The 19,932-nt window shown below is 47.0% G+C and overlaps 1 protein-coding gene and 1 pseudogene across 1 annotated transcript in view; one reads left to right on the top strand and one right to left on the bottom strand.

Annotated features, from left to right (window-relative positions):
- Positions 1–19,932, top strand: part of GRK5 (G protein-coupled receptor kinase 5) — a 208,045-nt gene that overhangs the window by 24,705 nt on the left and 163,408 nt on the right. The gene's annotated exons all lie outside the window — the stretch shown is intronic.
- On the bottom strand, positions 12,745–13,831 carry LOC136310680 (hypoxanthine-guanine phosphoribosyltransferase pseudogene; annotated as a pseudogene).

Below are 19,932 nucleotides of genomic sequence, written 5' to 3' on the forward strand. Positions count from 1 at the left end.
AATCCCCAACCTGGCTGCCCTTGAAGGACTCCAGTTATAGCAAAAAAAAAAAAAAAAAAAAAAAAGGAAACAAGTAAACAAACTTGCTGGTCACCATGGATATGTGAACCCAAGGTGTTAGGAACAATAGCTGTATGTGAGTCCGGAAGTGGATGCTGTCCACACAGACCTTAGTTATATCCCAATCTGTTTCCTTGTGGGAGTCCGGACATGTCTATAAATTCATTATATAGCCAGCTCCGCCCAGAGTGGGCAACACCTCCGATAAGCCTTGCTTTCATCATTATTAAAACAGTTTCGGTGCTTATGCCCCGCAGGGCACTCTTACAGCCGCTCTTGGAGGTGAGTACTAGGGTATTTTTATCCCAGTTCCACGGATGAGAAAATGGAGGCTCAGAGAGGTTCCTTCACTTGCCCAATGTCACAGTTCTCATGGAAAAGTCAGAATTTGAACCCAGACCCTTTCAACCACTGTGTTTCACTATCTCACATCAGTGTTGTAAAAAGAAATTTAGTAAAAGGAGCTGTAGCTAATATTTACTTTATCTGTCTTATTTCATTGAGTTCCTACCACAAAGCAATGAAGTGGGTACAACTGGTTAACCCAGTTTTATAAATGAGGAAACTGAGGCACAAAGCATTTAGCAATTCTCTCCAAGTCCTACAATCAGTAAGAGGCATAAATATATTTAGAGGTTATTTTTTTCAGATGGATTTGGAAGGCTGATGTCCCTTAAATTTAATTTGGGAGCCCAGACTCGGTGGCAACTGTCACTTCTAAATCTGGTTGTCATTGATTACGAGGTTCTTCACGTGTCGATTGATATTTAAGAAACCAATTAGAAGAGTGACCAAGGCGGACAGAGAGTAATAGCAACTTGATGTGACTAGTATCGTTGGGAAACTGTGTCCTGGGTTTCCCTAACATGTACTTGGAAAATGTTAAAGTAAGAGTGTAAGGCTTAAAGAACATCACACCATTAGGTTTATGTAAATTCGCTCCTGGGTGAAGAAGGAACCCCAATGTACTACCTTTTGTGGGCTGGCTGGCTGGACACAAATGCTGTATGGAGTGGGAGTGCGTGACAATGTTATTTTCATTGAGGGCCCATTACAAGACATATTCGGGCTGCTCATACTGCCCCCAAATTCATGAATTGGTTCAATAACAAAAAGCATGAATCATTTAAATGTGAAGGTGGTGGGACAGCTGCTTGAATAATTCCTGACTTTTTTTTTTCTTTTTGAAAATGTATTTATAGTTAGGATTTGTTGTTAGAAAAAAATGTAGCTCCGGGGACTGGTAGCCCAGAAGCCTCGGGAGGGCAGAACATGTGTCTGTTGCTCTTTGTTGTGTGACTGTATACATTAGGTGCTCAATAAATAACTGTTTTGAATGAATGCTGACCCTGGTATCCAGATTCTGGCCCATGCCAGGCCCACTCCTGTCTAGGGGGTTCCCTGAGGTCTGCAGCTGACCAAAGGCTAATGGAAGCAAGGTTCCCTCCCCGGCAGCCGAGTACAGCACGGAGCACCTAGAGGAGGTGGCCCGTCTGGGTGCCCAAGGGCCCCGGCCCCCTCCTCGTCCTCGGGCGCAGCCCCAATCTCATCTCACACCACCCTGCCAGAAAGGTCCCTCTCCAATAGGACAGGAGGAGATGGAGCCAGGCAAACGCAGGCAGGAAATTCAGGAAGCCTTAGGACCTGGCGTGGAGCTGGCTTCAGCCTTGGCGGATAGTGGCTCTGGGCCTGGCTGTTCCCAGCCAGTACAGAGTTAGGCTCTGTGGTGACCTGCCAGGGTGGGTTGGGGGGGACGACTCTAATTCCACCTTCTGAGACCTCTAGGTCACCTCTGAACTCAACCCTGGGGAACTGTCTTAGTTACCAGCCAGCTTTTTATGGGCTACTTAAGGTGTGCTGTGTACTGTACTGAGTACCAAATAGCATTCTCACTGGGTTTCTACTTTAGGATTTAGATTTCACTGTTTTCTTTTCTGTTACAAAAGAAATGTTAATATCTCTAACCCCACTCTACAGCTTTGAATGCTTCGTCTCAGTCCTTACAGGGAGCCTACTAGGAATGTGTATCATTATCCCCATTTTCCAGGTAAAGAAACTGAGGCTTCGAGAGAGTAAGTAACTTTCATCCAGCATCATGTCTCTTCTCACTTGTTTAAGCCAAGCAAGGGGACATGACCCTTAAACTTACATTTCTTCTCTGCTCTGGGTTTGGGAAAGAAGGTACAGACCTTTGGCTTTGCCGGATTATTTATCTGAGTTACTGCTTTTTGCTCCATCACAGGGACCTGTAAGCCAGTTGAGGGCTTCATGCTCAGTTATCGTGTGTGTGTGTGTGTGTGTGTGTGTGTGTGTATAAAGATTTTATTTATTCATTTTAGAGAGGGGAGAGAGAGAGAGAGAAAGAGAGAGAGAGAGAGAGGGAGAGAGAGAGAGAGAGAGAGAGAGAGAGAGAGAGGGGCAAGGGGGAAGGAGCTAGAAGTATCAGCTTCCATATGTGCCTTGACCAGGCAAGCCCAGGGTTTTGAATCAGCAACCTCAGCGTTTCCAGGTTGATGCTTTATCCACTGCGCCACCACAGGTCAGGCTATCTTGTATATTTTTTATTGGGAAAAGGCCACTGCCCATCATATCTTTCATAGATCTGTTTCAGCAAAGCTGGCTGTGAAGTAAATTTCTGTAATGTGAACACGAGTTAATTACAGTAAAGCGAATTCTATTTCCTGATTGTTTCCTTCCTAAAAACTAAGATCGTTCCCAGAAAGTGTCCCAGAAGACGACAGGCTGCAGAGGCTCTGGGCTTTGGGAAGCGGGGTCTGGGGCCTGCCTTTAGCCACGTGCCCCCACTCCCCCGCAATGATGCTGCTCCTGGCACTGGGTTCTCCCGGGCCCAATGGGACTGGGGCCTTGATCGCACAGAGGGCTGTTTATCAAGTCCGGGGGTTACAAACTGGCCCACATGCTATGTTCAAAATCAGAAAATTTCACGTAACATTCCTTAGTTAAGACTTCTTTTAGAAAATTGGAAGTTCTGGTGACATTAGGAAGGAATTTTTTACATGACGACATCTGTCTGTAATGGAATATTGCGTGTCTGTTTCGGGGCGAGGTGCTAGGATCTCCATTTCACCGCAGATCGCATCAAGTCCTCTTTCTTCATTGTGGTACCTGATGGACTCCCGGGTGTGGGGTTTCTGTCCTTTTTTATTTGTATTTGCCTTGCAAACTTTAAGTTAGGTAATTAAATAAGTTCTTTAAAAAAAACAAAACAGTTTTCAGGCATAGAGTTTACTTAAAACACAATTTCAACAGGCACTGACTTTGTTCATTTCATGCTGGGAACTGGCATTAATTATGCATTAAATGAACACTTAGCAGTAGGAATATGTGGAACCGTGGAGATGGCAGGCACTACCTGGGGTCTCCAGCACTCTAAATCAAGGGCTCCCTCCAAAGGAATGAGAAGTCACACACAAAGCTAAGTGATAGAAGCAGTAGTCAAGGGGAAGACCCTTGAACTTCAGGGAGACTGAAGGAGGGAGGGAGGGAGGAAGAGTCGGTGGGGTGGAGGTTGAACGCTCCCCATGAGAACATTCCACAACAAAGGAAATGGAAGCGAGTGAGCTGGGAAATACCTAAGTTTAAGCTTGAATGATGCTGTTTACAAGTTCTTACAGGAAAGACTATTATGAGTGAGCTCTTAATGGGTTGTCTGTCAGTCAAGGGGGAGAGGCTGGGATGGGGGAGGGGCTCGAGTTGACATCGAAATGGCTGTAAACTTTGCTTCTCGAATTTCACGTCTTTCCAGTTAAGATCTGTGGGGGATTAAATGTTTGTGGGGAGGGTGCTGAGCTAGGGAGGATCAGAGAGAGAGAGAGAGAGAAGAGAAAGAGAGAGAGAGAGAGAGAGAGAGAGAGAGAGTGTGTGTGTGTGTTTAATGTACAGAGTATTTTCTGGGCCCAGAGAGGTTTTCTGGTCTGCAGAGGAGAAGACACCCCTCACTCACAGTGGATGGAGGACCAGATGACAGGCAGGAGGGTCAGACATTATTGGTGTCCCGGGTGGAGGGTGGACTGGAAGGAGGGGCGCCTGCTCTGAAGATTTCAATTAAACTTTGAACTGGCTCACCCAGGGAGGTGGCACCATTTCCGCTGCAGGTTTAAAAGAAAGAGCAGGGGTTGGATTCCTTCTGGAATGATGGGTGTGGCCCTCCCTGCCTGGCAGCCGGGATGGACCCAGTGATCTCTCCAGCCTCCTTTGTTCTGAGACTAGACACCCCACCCTTCACCCTCCTGAGAAATTTCTGGAGCTAGAGAGGTTTAGTCTCAGCACATTAGAATTACAGCCAGAACACAAAGATCCTTAACGCTGGGTCCTTAACTTTGTGAACAGCAAGCAGGAAAATGCCACCTTCTAAGGGGCACACAGAAAATTTGCCCCGGTGACCTGAGCCGCTGTGTCAGGGAGGGGAGCAGAGACAGCCCCCCCCCCCCCGTGTCAGAGGGGACTGCGCAGCTGCTAACTCCCCCACAGCACGACATCATGTCCCCCAGTTCGGTTTGCCGTCTGGAGGTGGTTTTCCACATTCTTCTGGGCTTCTGACCCCCTACCTGCCCCCAAAGAAGGGTGATTGTATGGCTGGTGTTAGGGTTAATAGTGTCGCCTTTCATTCTTCAAAGGGTCCCTGTTTGGACAATAAATTATAGTCACTCTACCATGACAGAGCAGAACAAGCTCAGTAGAAAACTTTGTTGGGGAGGGGGTGTTGAAACCAAGGCATTTGAAAAATGTTATTTTCCATTTTAAATATATATATATATGTATATATATATATTTTCTCATAATCTAAATAGCATTGCAACCTTCAGAGCCTGACTTCTTGCTGGAAAGAGAGGAAGGAAGTTTTGTTACTGTGAAAACTTATTAAAAAAAGAAAAAGTGGAACAGAAATGAACAAACCCGGCAGCTTCCCAGTGAGGGGCCCTAACCCTGCTGGGGACCCAGGGGGCTGCTGGCGGGTGTGGAGCTGACGTGGTTTTGAAAGGAAAGAGGACTCAGGTCCCTGACTTGATGCTGCAGTGCTGGGACCTTGGCGGAATGCAGATGCCCAGGCCAAAGGGCCACGAGGTTAGAGGGGGCAGGATCCTGCCAGGGCTCTGGGTCCTTCGCGGGGGCCTCTTGGGCCATCCTTGACCACAGTTGATTGCAAGAGTGGGGATGAGGAATTGAAAACAAAAACCTAGGTTCTAGTTGTTTCTGTTCAAAGATGAATAGGCGTGTTAAACATTTTAAGAGTTTATTCGAGCAAAAATCCACTCAAATCAGGCACTGCCCAGCTAGAACTGGTTAGGAGAGCTGCTCTGAAAGGAGCCGGGGAAAAGACGTGTGTGGAGAGAGAGCGGAAGCCAAGGAAAGGAATTCTTTGGTTGGCTATCGCTTAAAGCCTGGTTGGCTGTGATTGGTTGTCCTTAGCGTTTTGTTTGCGTAACCTTGAGACCTTCACGGGCTTAGATTTTGGTTTGCTTATGTTGGCTGCTAGGGCATTAGAGCCACCTCGGTCTAGTTCAATTAATTAACACTTCCTAGCTGGAGTGACCGATAGCGAATCGTTCTCTTCCAGCCTTGGTTTCCCCATCAGTTAGTGGGGGACGGTACCATCATCTGTCTCCAGGGCTTCTGGTGAGAAGGCAGAGGGCGTCAGTGAGCTGGGATGGTCCATGCCTAAGAGAGGGGATGGCCCAGGGGCCCCTGTGTGGTCACGAGGACGGCTGTTTTCTTCAAACAAAAATGAGTAGTACTCCTTGTACATCGTCATGTCAGAGACACAGGACAGATGGCCTTCAGTGCATTCTCTCCCCAGCCCTGCCAGCAGCTGACAGGGTCAATGAGGCTTTGCCAAAACGTTCGAGTAGCTCTTGCTAACGTGTTTTTCTTCAGATGTTGTCTCGTCTTGCTAACGGCAGACTTCTCCGGAAATATCTTCTGCCAAAGTGAAGCTGGCATTGCTGTAGAAAGAGGCAGTGTTATATACGATTGTGAAAAGTGGCGCGGTGGCTGGCACACAGGACACATTCGTTTTCTCCTTCATTCATCCTCCCAACAAACAGGTGCTGAGACCACTCTGGGTCCAGGCGCTGGGCGATTGGAGTGGCTGGGCAGACGTGACATCTGCCTCGACCTGCAACTTGCTCGTTGAGGGAATAACCTGCAAGTAACTTATAATCTGTTAAAGGAAAAAAAAATGACCAAAAGACCAAAGATGGAGCACTAAGTGGAAAAGTTTTACTGCAGCTGGGGAACCCGACAGCACGGAGTCTAGGCTCTGAGGGGGGAGGTCTAGCAGGGGAGATGCGCATAGTCTCTCATAGCCAGAAGTACACGAGCTGTCTCATTGTGGCCGAGAAGGTGCCTGTTTGGCGATATCTGGGCTTGTGAGTTAGGTGGACATGTGGCTAGCTAGAGGCGGTCTCCTGTCTAACAAGGGCAACCCATGACGTCACGATGCTCAGGGTGTCCACTGCACGGAAGCTCTGCTGAGTCAGGATTGTGGCGCTCAGTGAGGTCTGCATTGGTGTCAGTAGACTGGGTGGCAGGTAGGAGTTTGCCCCCATCTAATGGGGTACGTGCTCATTAAAGATGAAAATTATTAAGATAATATGAAACATGAAAAGTAATACATGAACTCTTTAAAAAAATTTTTAATTGGTTTTTAGAGAGAGAGGAAGGAGGAGAGAGAGAGAGAGAAAGAGAGAAACATTAATTTGTTGTTCTACTCTGCATTCATTGGTTGACTCCTATATGTGCCCTGACTGGGGATTGAACTGGCAACATTGGCATGCTGGGAAGATGCTCCAACCAACTGAGCTACCTGGCCAGGGCATGAACTCTTAAATGTAAGGAGTAGAACATGAAAAGATCACAACCATAGTCATCAGAAAACCTTTGGTAGTAAGTGACAGAAATGTAAATCTAACTGGCTTAAACAACAAAGAGAATTTATTTATTTATTTATTTAAATTTTTTTTTTCTTAAGTTGGAAACGGGGAGGCAATCAGACAGACTCCCACATGTGCCTGACTGAGATCCACCCGGCATGCCCACCAGGGGCGATGCTCTGCCCATCTGGGTCGTTGCTCTGTTGCGACCAGAGCCATTCTAGCACCTGAGGCAGAGGCCACAGAGCCATCCTCAGCGCCCGGGCCAACTTTGCTCCAGTGGAGCCTTGGCTGTGGGAGGGGAAGAGAGAGACAGAGAGGAAGGAGAGGGGAGGGGTGGAGAAGCAGATGGGCGCTTCTAACAAGGAGAATTTATTATCTCATATGTCCAAGGATTCAAACAGTGTTCTGGAGTTCTTTCTGTCTCATCTCTCAGCTCTGCTAGTCTCTCCCTCGCTTCCTTCTTGGCTGGACGGAGGTCCTATAGCAGCTTTCGTAGCAACCCCAGGCAAAGAGAGCATCTCTTCCGAAAAAGGCCTAGAAAGGACTCTTTGGCATTAGAGTATCACTTGCCTTTACTTGCCTATTCCACAGCCAGAGTTGGGAGGAAGAAAGGACAGAGGGGGTTACATAGATTGGCTCATAGAGAAGAGGAAGAAGTGGCAGGCGAGTGTGCACCGTGCCTGCCCCACCCTGGCGAGTGTGCACCATGTGGTAGAAGCGTGGATTTTAAAATTGTTTTCAGTGACAATAACAGTGTCTAAACGAGAATTATCTCACCCAGAATTATCCTTTCCTGTCACATTATGATTGGGGCCAAAATGGACATATGCTTTTAAGCTTTGATTCTATATATCTCAGTGTTTAGCTAACTTTTTCTGTAAAGGGCAGATAGTAAATAGTTTAGGCTGTGAACCATGTGGTCTCTGTTGAGACGACTGAACTCTATCATTGAAGCTTGAAAGCAGCCATAATCTAAACCGTCTAACCCTAAACAAATTACAAGACTATGTGTCAATAAAACTTTATTTTAAACAGACGTTGGGCTAGATTTGGCCCATAGGCATTATTTTGCCAACCCCTGATAGAGATTCCGAAATTTTTATATTCAAATAGTCCTTAAGACACTGATGTACAGTAATCTATATAATTTGCAAACCACATATCTACTGGTAATTAATATCCAAAATAAATAAGAAACTCTTAAAATTCAATAGCAAAAAACTAAGTAACCCAATTAAAGAATGGGCATTGGGCCTGACCAGGCAGTGGCGCAGTGGATAGAGCATCAGACTGGAATGCGGAGGACCCAGGTTCGAGACCCCGAGGTCGCCAGCTTGAGCGTGGGATCATCTGGTTTGAGCAAAGTTCACCAGCTTGGACCCAAGGTTGCTGGCTTGAGCAAGGGATTACTCGGTCTGCTGTAGCCCCACGGTCAAGGCGCATATGAGAAAGCAATCAATGAACAACTAAAGTGCCACAATGAAAAACTGATGATTGATGCCTCTCATCTCTCTCTGTTTCTGTGTGCCTGTCCCTATCTATCCCTCTCTCTGACTCTCTCTGTCTCTGTAAAAAAAAACAAAACAAAACACAAAACTGTCTTAAAAAAAAAAGAATGGGCATTGGACTTGAATAGACATGTCTTCCAAGAAGACCTACAGATGGCCAACAGGTACATATCTGAAAAGATGTGCTCAACATCACTAACCACCTGGGACATGCAAATCAAAACCACATGAGATATTACTTCACACCTGTAAGAAATGAAGTAATAGCAGCAACAACAACAAAATAACGAGTGTTGACGAGGATGTGGAGAAATTGGGACTCTTGTGCATTGTTGGTGGAAATGTAAAATGGTGTAGCCATCGTGGAAAACAGTATGGAAGTTTCTCAGAAAAATTAAAAATAGAACTACCATCTGATCTAGCAATCCTACTTCTGGTTGTTTATCCAGAAAAATGGAAAACATAATCTTGAAGATACACTTTCAAGTTCATTGCAGCATTATTCACAATAGCCAAGAGATGGAAACAGCCTGATTGTTCTTCAGTGGATGAATGGGTTGAGAAAATATAGTATATATTCAGCCAGTGGAATATTATCCAGCCTTTAAAAAGGTAGAAATCCTTGCCCTGGCCGGTTGGCTCAGCGGTAGAGCGTCGGCCTAGCGTGCGGAGGACCCGGGTTCGATTCCGGCCAGGGCACACAGGAGAAGCGCCCATTTGCTTCTCCACCCCTCCCCTCTCCTTCCTCTCTGTCTCTCCCTTCCCCTCCCGCAGCCAAGGCTCCATTGGAGCAAAGATGGCCCGGGCGCTGGGGATGGCTCTGTGGCCTCTGCCTCAGGCGCTAGAGTGGCTCTGGTCGCAACATGGTGACGCCCAGGATGGGCAGAGCATCGCCCCCTGGTGGGCAGAGCGTCGCCCCTGGTGGGTGTGCCGGGTGGATCCCTGTCGGGCGCATGCGGGAGTCTGTCTGACTGTCTCTCCCCGTTTCCAGCTTCAGAAAAAAAAAAAAAAAAGGTGGAAATCCTGCCGCGTGCAAGAGCACGGATGCACCTTGAGGACATCATGCCGAGTGAAATTAGCCAACATGAAAGGACAAGTATTACTTATCTGAGAATCTAGAGCAGTCAGAGTCAGAGAGACAGGAAGTAGTAGTATGGTGGTTGCCAGGGGGTGGAAGAAGGCAGGGAACAGGGAGTGGTGTTCACCTGGTATAAAGTTTCAGTTATGCAGGTAAGTCCTAGAGGTCCGCTGCACAACGTTGCGCCCACAGTGAGCAATATTGTGTACTTAAAAATTTTTTAAGGGGGTAGATCTCATGTTACATTTTTCAACCACACACTCTATATCTATCTGTCTATCTATCTATCTGTCTATCTATCTATTTATCAATCAACTTAATTGCATAAGCTCATTTTTTTGTTTTCATGTGGGGGGAACATTTAGAAATCATAAAATTGATCCCATCACTAAAGCAAAGAATTGTCCAAAGGGGTAAGTAATGTTCCAGCACAGGTTAATCAGCTGAGATGTGAGTCATGGCATATGGAAGAGATGACATTGGGGGTGGGCCACAGCAAGATGCCCGGGTTCAGACACTGGCTAGGATAGGTTTGTCTCGGCCAGTTTCGGCAGTGCATACGCTTCTGTCATGAATTGGGGAGTAGTCTGGCGGGCCTAGCTGATGGTTATAGCTCTGTCCCAGGCCCTCCAATCAAGGTTTTGTTGGGGTTGGAAACATCCATTGTTTGGTCCCCAGAAGGCCCTCACTGGTCTGATGGGGATGTCACCTGAGGGTCTGTCTTCTCACAGATTAGCATTTTAGCACCTCTAGCTGGTGGCAAATAGCAGCTGTTTAAAAGGGACACTGGATCTGGCTGAGGGCCCCATTAGGGTCTGCTCCAGATCCAAGGATGAGTCTGGGGTGGGGTCTGAGATAGGATGTGAGGCCCTTGTATTTTCTGCAGATGTGGTTATACAGCGCATAGAGGCAGGCCAGCCGGGAGAGGCGGAAACTCTGAGAACATTCCATCCGAATCCGATGCGTTCAATACGAGCAGTGGAAAATGGTAAACCTGGCATGAGGTCAGGCAATGTGCTCTTTCATGTAAAACAAACAAACAAAAAATGTGACTGTGGGAAGCATCCAGAAAAAATGGGATGACCTGGAGACTGGATTTAAAAATTGGCACCCAGGGAAATCTCATTTCCCCAGTTAATGACTCCCCCTTCAGCTGTGCTCGTGCCAGCGGAGCAAACCAAAATAACTTCATAAATTGAAGTTTGTGCGGGCGAGGAGACTACGCCTGGAACATCAGCCACCAGACGAAAACCTTGAAGGCTCTGTTTACAGCTGACATCCTTGGTGTTTGAAGGATGATGGCGTCCGGAGAAGGTTAGGTTACTCACGGACGCAATTAAAAAAGAAATCACTGTCGATAGCCCAAGCCAGACCAGCGGGCTTCCTTGCTGTAGTTTGTGCCACCTTTGTTTGCTTGTTTGTTTTTCCCCCTGGAAAGAATGTCTTTGTCCTGCCGTAATTAATTGTAACCAGCTTTTCTGTTAGATCAGGGTACATGGAAACTGCTCAGAGCTCAAAAGTATGTTGGCAAGTGGTGCCTTGTAACTAGGACCTCAAATTTTTTCTTTTATTACGCCAGTAATAGAAGGATGTGTTTGGGATGTAAAAGGTCCAAAGCATAGAGCAAGGTAACATAGCCTGGAAAGCTCAAAATTCCTCCTCATGGATACCACCCCACTGCCTTCCCTGCTTGCTAATGCTTCCTGCTCTTCTTTCTAGATCTTTGCTTACGTCGACTGTAATATGACCACAAACAGTATATATATATATATATATATGTATATGCACACACGTATAAAATTAGTTTTATTTTCCATATACCAGTAGTCATGAGGTATATTGATGCATAATTTGCTTTTTCCACTTAACATGTCTGGAGCCGATTCTAGTCAGTACATGTGTGTATGAATTTTTAATGCGGCAAAGCATTCCATAATGTTACTGAACCATTTCCCTCCTAGTTCTTTTTGCTATTAAATGAAGTACCGATAGTGGGAGATTATGAATGTCCCTTCTGGAGCTGCATTGCCCTTTGACAAGGGACTTCACTGACTGTAGTAATGACATAGGGCAGGGGATCTCACACTGCCGCCCTCGGGCCAGATGCACCTGTCTGGGGTTTTTGTATGGCTTGTGAGTCAAGAAAGGTTTTCTTATTTTTATTTATTTATTTATTTTCTTTTAAAGAGACAGCCTTTATTTAAAGGATTTTTACATTGAGGAATTTAAAAAGTGGTAAATCTTTTTTTGAATTTATTGATTTGTGTTTAAAACAACCATTGACAAAGATTCACCAAAAAGAATCTGAACAACTGGGACAATACAGTTAATAATACTGAAGCACTACTGAAGTAATTCCAGGACATACGTTTATCTAATATAACAATATCTCTTAGATGCTGCCATTGACACAAAACCTGACTGCTTTTTTCTTTTCTAACACACAATAGTATGATTAACAATATTCAGTCATTTCTATACTTTCCTGAATATGTAAAAACTAAAATACTAATTAAAAACTAATATCCAGCCCTAGCCAGTTGGCTCAGCGGTAGAGCGTCGGCCTAGCGTGCGGAGGACCCGGGTTCGATTCCTGGCCAGGGCACACAGGAGAAGCGCCCATTTGCTTCTCCACCCCTCCGCCGCGCCTTCCTCTCTGTCTCTCTCTTCCCCTCCCGCAGCCAAGGCTCCATTGGAGCAAAGATGGCCCGGGCGCTGGGGATGGCTCTGTGGCCTCTGCCTCAGGCGCTAGAGTGGCTCTGGTCGCAACATGGCGACGCCCAGGATGGGCAGAGCATCGCCCCCTGGTGGGCAGAGCGTCGCCCCTGGTGGGTGTGCCGGGTGGATCCCTGTCGGGCGCATGCGGGAGTCTGTCTGACTGTCTCTCCCTGTTTCCAGCTTCAGAAAAATGAAAAAGAAAAAAAAAAATTAAAAAAACAAAAAAACTAATATCCTTTTCTTTAAATGTTTCTTACAAATACAATTTCAATATTTTCATTCAACGGTGGTGTGGTTTAAGAGATATTTTATTCACAAGTCAAATAACAATCCACCCAAAGGAAACGGCTAGCCTTCGGGCTCATAGTGCAAATAAAGAGTTCAGGAATGCAGCAACTGACGTTTCTAAAATACAAAACAGATAAAATTCTTAGAAGATACATGCAAGAAGCTCTCCTAAGCAGTTGGCCACAAAACTGGAACATTTGATAATTTTACTGGTGATTTTAGTAGGATTTCCAGATGTTTCTAAACTCAACTTGAACTCTCACCTCAGGCTTTGTGTTTTGCTTTTCCACTTTCACTAATAACACAAACATGACTCAAGTCCCTGAACTATTTATTATAGTCAAGGGCATCTCCTACAATAGACCTGGAATTTCAAACCCAACAAAGTCTACTCTACATCCAACATGCTGAGGGGTCCTTTTCACCAGCAAGCTTGTGACCTCGACCATCTTTTGATTTTGGAACTTGACCAAGGGAAGCAAGGTTTGCATTTATTTTATTTTTTGCCAGGGTCAGTTATAGCTGCAACAATCAAGACATTCTTGCTATTTAACATTGAGAGGTCATCTCTACCAGTTACTTTTATGTCCCCTGTAGACTGGTCATGACAGCAACTCTTTGGTCTGATAAAACCTACAGTTGCTGGAATGGATCTATCACTATTTCTCTTCAGCCTTTTGTGTAATCCAGCAGGTCAGCAAAGACTTTATATTTATAGCCCCCTTTGAGCGTGTAGAGGGCTACATCGTGATGACCTCCCATCCCCTTCGTCATCTCGAGCGAGCCCTTGGTCTTGTCCATGATTAGTCCCTGCTGAATAAGCTTCTTCTCCAAATCCTCAGCATAATGATTAAGTATACAAAATAAATCTAGATCAGCGGTAGTCAACCTGGTCTCTACCGCCCACTAATGGGCGTTCCATCTTTCATGGTGGGCGGTAGCGGAGCAGCCAAAGTATAAATAAAAAGGTAGATTTTTAACTATAATAAGTTGTTTTATAAAGATTTATTCTGCCAAACTTAGTGAAAATCTGACATAAAGTACTTGGTAAGTAATTATTATTATATGCTTTAACTTGCTGTAACTCTGCTTTATAAATTTTATAAAGTTACTTCCCTACTTTATAAATCACCATAACTGTGGAACCAGTGGGCGGTTAGAAAAGTTTACTACTGACAGAGATACAAAGTGGGCGGTAGGTATAAAAAGGTTGACTACCCCTGATCTAGATTATAACCCGGTTCATTGTGTCTAATCATGACGCCGGGGCTGTGAGTCGTCATAATGGAGGCATGCCGGCGGAGGGCAATCTCTTATCTTTAAGTGGTTGAAAAAATACAAAAATAATATTTCCCTGATTAATGAAAATGATAGGAAATTGAAAATTCAGTCTCTATAAATAACAGTTTGTTGGAACACAGCCATGCACATTTGTTTACCTATTGTCTGGGGCTGTTTTCATGCCACAACAGCAGAACTGAGTAGTTGTGACAGAGACCATCTGGCCCACCTAAAATATTTACCATCTGGCCTTTTATAGAAAACATTTGCTGACCCCTGACCTAGGGCAAGTTACTAATCCCTCCCTGTCTCAGCTTCCTTCTCTAAAATGGAGATAATAAGAATACCTACCTTGTAGGGTTGTTACTTGATATATATATGAAACAAATATCCCATGTAGACTATACCAGATATACCATGTATCAAATGTACATGTATAAATTACATGCAAAACACTTGGAACTTTTCAAAGGCTCAGTAAAGCTTGGCTGCTATTCTGACATCATTGTGACTATTATTATGACAACTCTTGGTGCACATGTGTGAGCATATCACAGACCCCCGAAAGTGGACCTGATGGTGGAGGGGGTGCTGATAAGTCCTATTAAACTGTCTTCCAGGACCCTTGCACCAGGTTTCACTGCCACCAGGGAAGTCTCTGCTTTCCCACATGCTTGACAAAACTGGATAGGGACTCATGGGGTAGATAAGAAAACAGTCTGAGAAGAATTGGGCCCCGATGGACTCCATCCAGGCCCTCCAGAGGCAGGGTTGCCCCTTGGAGTGCTGTGCCCAGATCTCTGGGTTGACACTCCCTGGAGAGCTATCTCCTGCAGCCAGCACATGCTCCCCACGTGTCCAAGTGAGGGCCCCTTCTGTGCTGAGCCTGCCCTTGACCTGTAAATTCTCATTTTTCGTTTTCACAACCATCTCTGTTTACAGATGAAGAAATTTAGGGGCTCAGAGAAGTTAAATAACTTTCTCAAGATCCTGAAACTAACAATTGCAGAAGTGGAGTTTGAATCCAGTCATGGGGACCCCGCAAAACTTTTTGTTCCAGGAAGGGATAAGGAGATGTCAGACACACCACATCTGCTAGCCTCACATTTCCAAGTCAGCCTCGCCGTACTGGGTAGGAGCTCCTTGAAGAATTTGAAGTGAGCTTTGAAGGGCGTGGCTTAGTCATGGTTGACTTTATCTCTTCCTGGTCAAAGTAAAGAGAATTGGCGATAGCGTATGTTACTATATTTTTCGTGCTCCCACGTCATAGTCTGTGCTGCTCAGTCATGCTGAGAATGATGCAGTTCTAACAGATAACCCTCCTTTGGGTGAAATGTCTATTTTTAGGAAACTCCCTGTGCTCTTGTCGAGGGCTTTTGCAATAGCATTTCTTAGGTTCCATTAGCACATATGCAAAACATGAAACAAATTTACCCAGATCTACTTGAGCTCATGCATGAGGGGAAAAACATTTCTGGTTTTGTGTATGTTTTTTCAATGACGAACATTTGCATTCCTTCTTTTTCTTATTCTCACGTTAAGAAACAGCAACAAAATGCTGCTTGCCCCCAAATTTAACAATTGGGATCTTGTATAAACAGTAGCTCTCTATGAGGAATGTGGAACATTTGACAGAATTTCCTGCAGGAACCAAGAGCCATGATCCCGATTGAAACCATGTTAAAACAAAGAGTAGGTTATTTCCGAAAGACCCTGTAAACGTGCTTCTTATTCGATCAAATTAAAAATATACAGCTTAAGTTGGATGTTTGTGGCATCATCAAGGCCTTTCGAGACGCTTAAACTTTTTTTTTTTTGCATTTTTCTGAAGCTAGAAACAGGGAGAGACAGTCAGACAGACTCCCGCATGCGCCCGACCGGGATCCACCCGGCACGCCCACCAGGGGCGATGCTCTGCCCACCAGGGGGCGATGCTCTGCCCATCCTGGGCGTCGCCATGTTGCAACCAGAGCCACTCTAGCGCCTGAGGCAGAGGCCACAGAGCCATCTCCAGCGCCCGGGCCATCTTTGCTCCAATGGAGCCTTGGCTGCGGGAGGGGAAGAGAGAGACAGAGAGGAAGGCGCGGCGGAGGGGTGGAGAAGCAAATGGGTGCTTCTCCTGTGTGCCCTGGCCGGGAATCGAACCCGGGTCCTCCGCATGCTAGACCGACGCTCTACTGCTGAGCCAACCGGCCAGGACCTAAACTTTTTTAAGAACATGCTCAGAACTTCCTTCTTAAGCCTGTTTTTACTATGAGTTACTTTCCCAAAGGTTGGTCTCCCTATCTGCAGCCTAGTTACCGGTCACTGTAATGGACGGAAAGCCAGAGTTTCTATTCTGATAGGTGTGAGCATTTATTTGAAGTTGTAATTGTCATAGTCCCACTCATTCTCTTGCTAGCTTGTAGAGCAGTGATGGGAAGGGTCTGAGGAAAAGAAGGTGTGTCACTAAAGCAGGGTTTGCCAGCCTTGACACTACTGACATTTGGGGCTGGGTCATCCTTTGTTGTGGGGACTGTACTGTGCGTTGCCGGATGTTTAACAGTACTCTTGACCTCTACCCTCTAGATGGCGCTACCGCCCCCCCATAGTTATGACAACCCCAAATATCTGCAGACATTTTTAGATGTCACCTGGGGCAGTATCACTTCTGGTTGAGGACCACTGCTCTAGATCTCAGTGGTCTTGAACTTGCATCCTGCTCCTTTGCCCTGGCGTCTCCCACCCACAGTTCTCCCACAGGTGGGAGCTTTGTTTTCTTTTTGCACTCCAACCTCATTGCCTTGAGATATTGCTGCATCTGAACAACTGTGCCAAGCTCAACCCAGGCCCAGGTAATGGAAGTAAGGCACGTTACTTAGAGTGTTGTGAACATTCTCCCTGGTGGTCCCTGTTGCCGCTGGTCTGCACTGGTGCTTCTAGGAGCAGGTGTGTGAGCAGATAGACCATCCTGGAGACAGCTGTGCATGAAGGAAACTATTAGTTCCGTGTGGGTAGAGCCTGGCAGCCTAGCCTCCAGTCCTGGTGGCACGGGCAGCTGCTTGTCCCCGTGCTCCGACCCCCAGGCAGCCCAGGCCTGTGATGGGCAGAGAGCAGCCCTACTGTTTCCCCTTTGGAACTTGAAGGGCAGAGATGGTGAAGTTCTCTGGAGGAGCTCTGCTGGAGCCCAGTGAGCGGGAGCCCAGTGAGCAGGATCACAGTGAGCAGATCACAGTGAACAGATCACAGTGAGCGGGAGCCCAGTGAGCAGATCTCAGTGAGAGGATTGCAATGAACAGATTACTGTGAACAGATCACAGTGAGCGGGAGCCCAGTGAGCAGATCACAGTGAGAGGATTGCAGTGAACAGATCACGGTGAACAGATTACAGTGAGTGGGAGTCCAGTGAGCCCGAGTGCAGCCCTTTCCCAGGGCTGGGTTGGGAGCCTCTAGGAGTCTCTCTGGGATGCGTCTCTACCAGCCCCTAAAGCACTGAGACCCAGGGCAGTGGGCTATACTTGGGAGGCGGGGGAAGGGTGCCAGCCCTGGAGTCTAAACACCCCAGTGTGGTTTGGGGTCTTCTTCAGGTGGCACTGTGACGTTGGATAAATATTACCCTTCTTGTCCTGTCTTTCCCATAAAGCCACCTTTCAACCAGAACTTGTTACATTTCTGTTTATTCCTGACTTATAAGCAAAGCTGGTATTGCTAAGACGGACTGTGGTCTTCTGGAATTTTCTTGTAGTTGTGTCTTTCTGATTGGGGTTCAGGGCATCATTGAGAGGCTTGGGGTTATTCACTGGTTTTTGCCTTACGTTTATGCGGTCTTGGAAGAAACTCCACTAAGGAATATTTCTTTTCCCTGAACAAATTGCGAGATTAGGCCACAGTTGAAGGTTTGAAGTCGGGAACTTGCCCAGATTTATTTATCAAGTAAATCATCCTCCTCCTCTGGGGCCAGTAAACCAAGTGTCCAAAAAGCCATGAGTTCTTAGGGAAAGTGACAGACACTGGAGGGCAAGGGTCATGGTCAATGGGGCTGCCACGGCCCTGTACCGCACTGGGGGGGGTGGCCTGGCTCTCACTGACACTCTCCCTCACTGCTTTGGGCTGGTTTCAGACCCCAGCTATCCTAACCTGCTTGGCGGGGAGCAGTTGCATGTCTAGGGACTGCTCAGCGGTAACAGCTCAGGGTGACAGAGTGGTACCCACACCATCCTCTGCCTCTCTGCGCTCACGTCTAGGGGACCATGAAGAGTACAATAGCTCTTGATGGAAAAGCATGAGGGATTGGAGCTCCCATGAACTATCTCAGGCTCAGCATTGCAGAACACAGGTCACACAAGGTAGCTGATGTTTATTTCTCCCGGCTCAGTGGACTCCACAGCCCCTGCACCTGCCTGTGGAGAGGTCTGTGGAGAAGGGGAACGAGCTTTTTGCATCGCCCCCCTTTTGACCAGAAGCGGTTGGGTTTGAGGTTGACTGAGTTGAACCCCTGCTGGGCTTGTTCCCAGATGCGCGTGGACAGTGCGGCCTCTGCAAGGTTGGGCCGCAGCCTAGGCTCCATCCCCTGCACACACCCAGCTTGTTTGGAGGGGACAGCTCACCATAGCAGTGATGTGAGCAGCCCACTCTCTCTTCACTGTGGCTCTGGGCAGCCCAGCCCCGCTCTCGGGTGGATGCGAGGCCTGAGAGTGAACTTCTTTGTGACTAATGACACAATTCTGGAAAAATGCAGCATCTCCCGGATACAGCTTCTGGAGCTCTGCCTGGGGGGAGAAAGGGGCTGGGAGGGTGTTTTGTGTTTGGGCTCTTGGCAGTTCTCTGTCCCAGGGGTGTGTGCGCACGTATGGGCTTTTTCATGGGGCATACTTATTTTCAGATGCTCATGGGGACTGTTTTTTTGGGAGGCCCCTGGGGAAGAGCAGAAAGTACAGAATACTGTGACACCTGATGGAAAGTATTATGCCTTAGTCAAGGAGGCTGCTGTGTCTCCTCTGACTCTTGCCTTTAGACCAAACCAAACCCCAGCTGGAGGGGATGGGCCACTTATGGGGACTGCAGGGTTGGGCATCATTGCTCTTGAAATGGTCCAGTCTTCCTTCTAAGTGGTTTTTTTTGGGGGGGAGGGGTTGACAGAGACAGAGAGAGAGTCAGAGAGAGGGATAGACAGAAAGGAGAAGGGAGAGAGATGAGAAGCATCAATTCCTCATTGTGGCACCTTAATTGTTCATTGATTGCTTTCTCATATGTGTCTTGACGTGGTGGGGGGGAGTACAGCAGACCAAGTGACCTTTGCTCAAGCCAGCGACCGTGGGGTTTTGAACCTGGGTCCTCGGCATCCCAGTCTGACGCTCTATCCACTGCGCCACCGCCTGGTCAGGCTCTAAGTGCTTTTGACAACTGCTTTCAGAATCATACAGTGTTTGAGTTCCTCCAAGTCAGGGCCTGAAAGGTCATCTTGGCCAAATGGTTGATTTTAAAGGAAGAGGGAACTGAGGGCCAGAGAAGACCCATAGCCTGCCTGGGGCTGTACAGCTAGAACTTGAATTCTATCTCCTGATGCCCAGAAAAGGGTTTTGTCTATTTGTCTATTCTGTCCTACTTTGATTTTCAGATAGTATATTGTGACAAGTTTTAGTCAATATATTTTTCCCAGTCTGGTCTTAGTCATACAACAGCTCTGACTGTCACATGCTGTTCCAGGGGTGGGGGTACAGTGGCGAGCAGGGCAGACCTGGTCCTGTGCTCAGGGGCTGGTAGGCTAACGGGGAGAGCAGCTTTGAGCAAGCCACTGTGTGTGGGGTGTGAGCAGAAGGGGAGCCCTGGCTTGGGAGTCCCCAGCCCCTCCCCTTGCCGCCTCCTTGTCCTCCATTCCCAGCCTCTCTGCTCTTTGTGGAAGTCCTCCCTGGGGGTTCAGAGGATTCAGGGGACTTGCCTGACGTTGGCATGGCTGGGTTGAGGGCCATGGGGGAGGAAAGTCACAGTGGGCCTCAGCACCCCCCACCTTCACCCTGTCCCTCCCCTCTGAGCTTTCCTTCCACCCTGGGCTAGAGGCTGTATCTCTGGTAATGGGTGTTTTGTTTGTGAGCACCCCCCCTTTTTTAAACATTGAGCTATAATT

Source organism: Saccopteryx bilineata, chromosome 7, assembly GCF_036850765.1.
Source record: "Saccopteryx bilineata isolate mSacBil1 chromosome 7, mSacBil1_pri_phased_curated, whole genome shotgun sequence".
Taxonomy (NCBI): Eukaryota; Metazoa; Chordata; class Mammalia; order Chiroptera; family Emballonuridae; genus Saccopteryx; species Saccopteryx bilineata.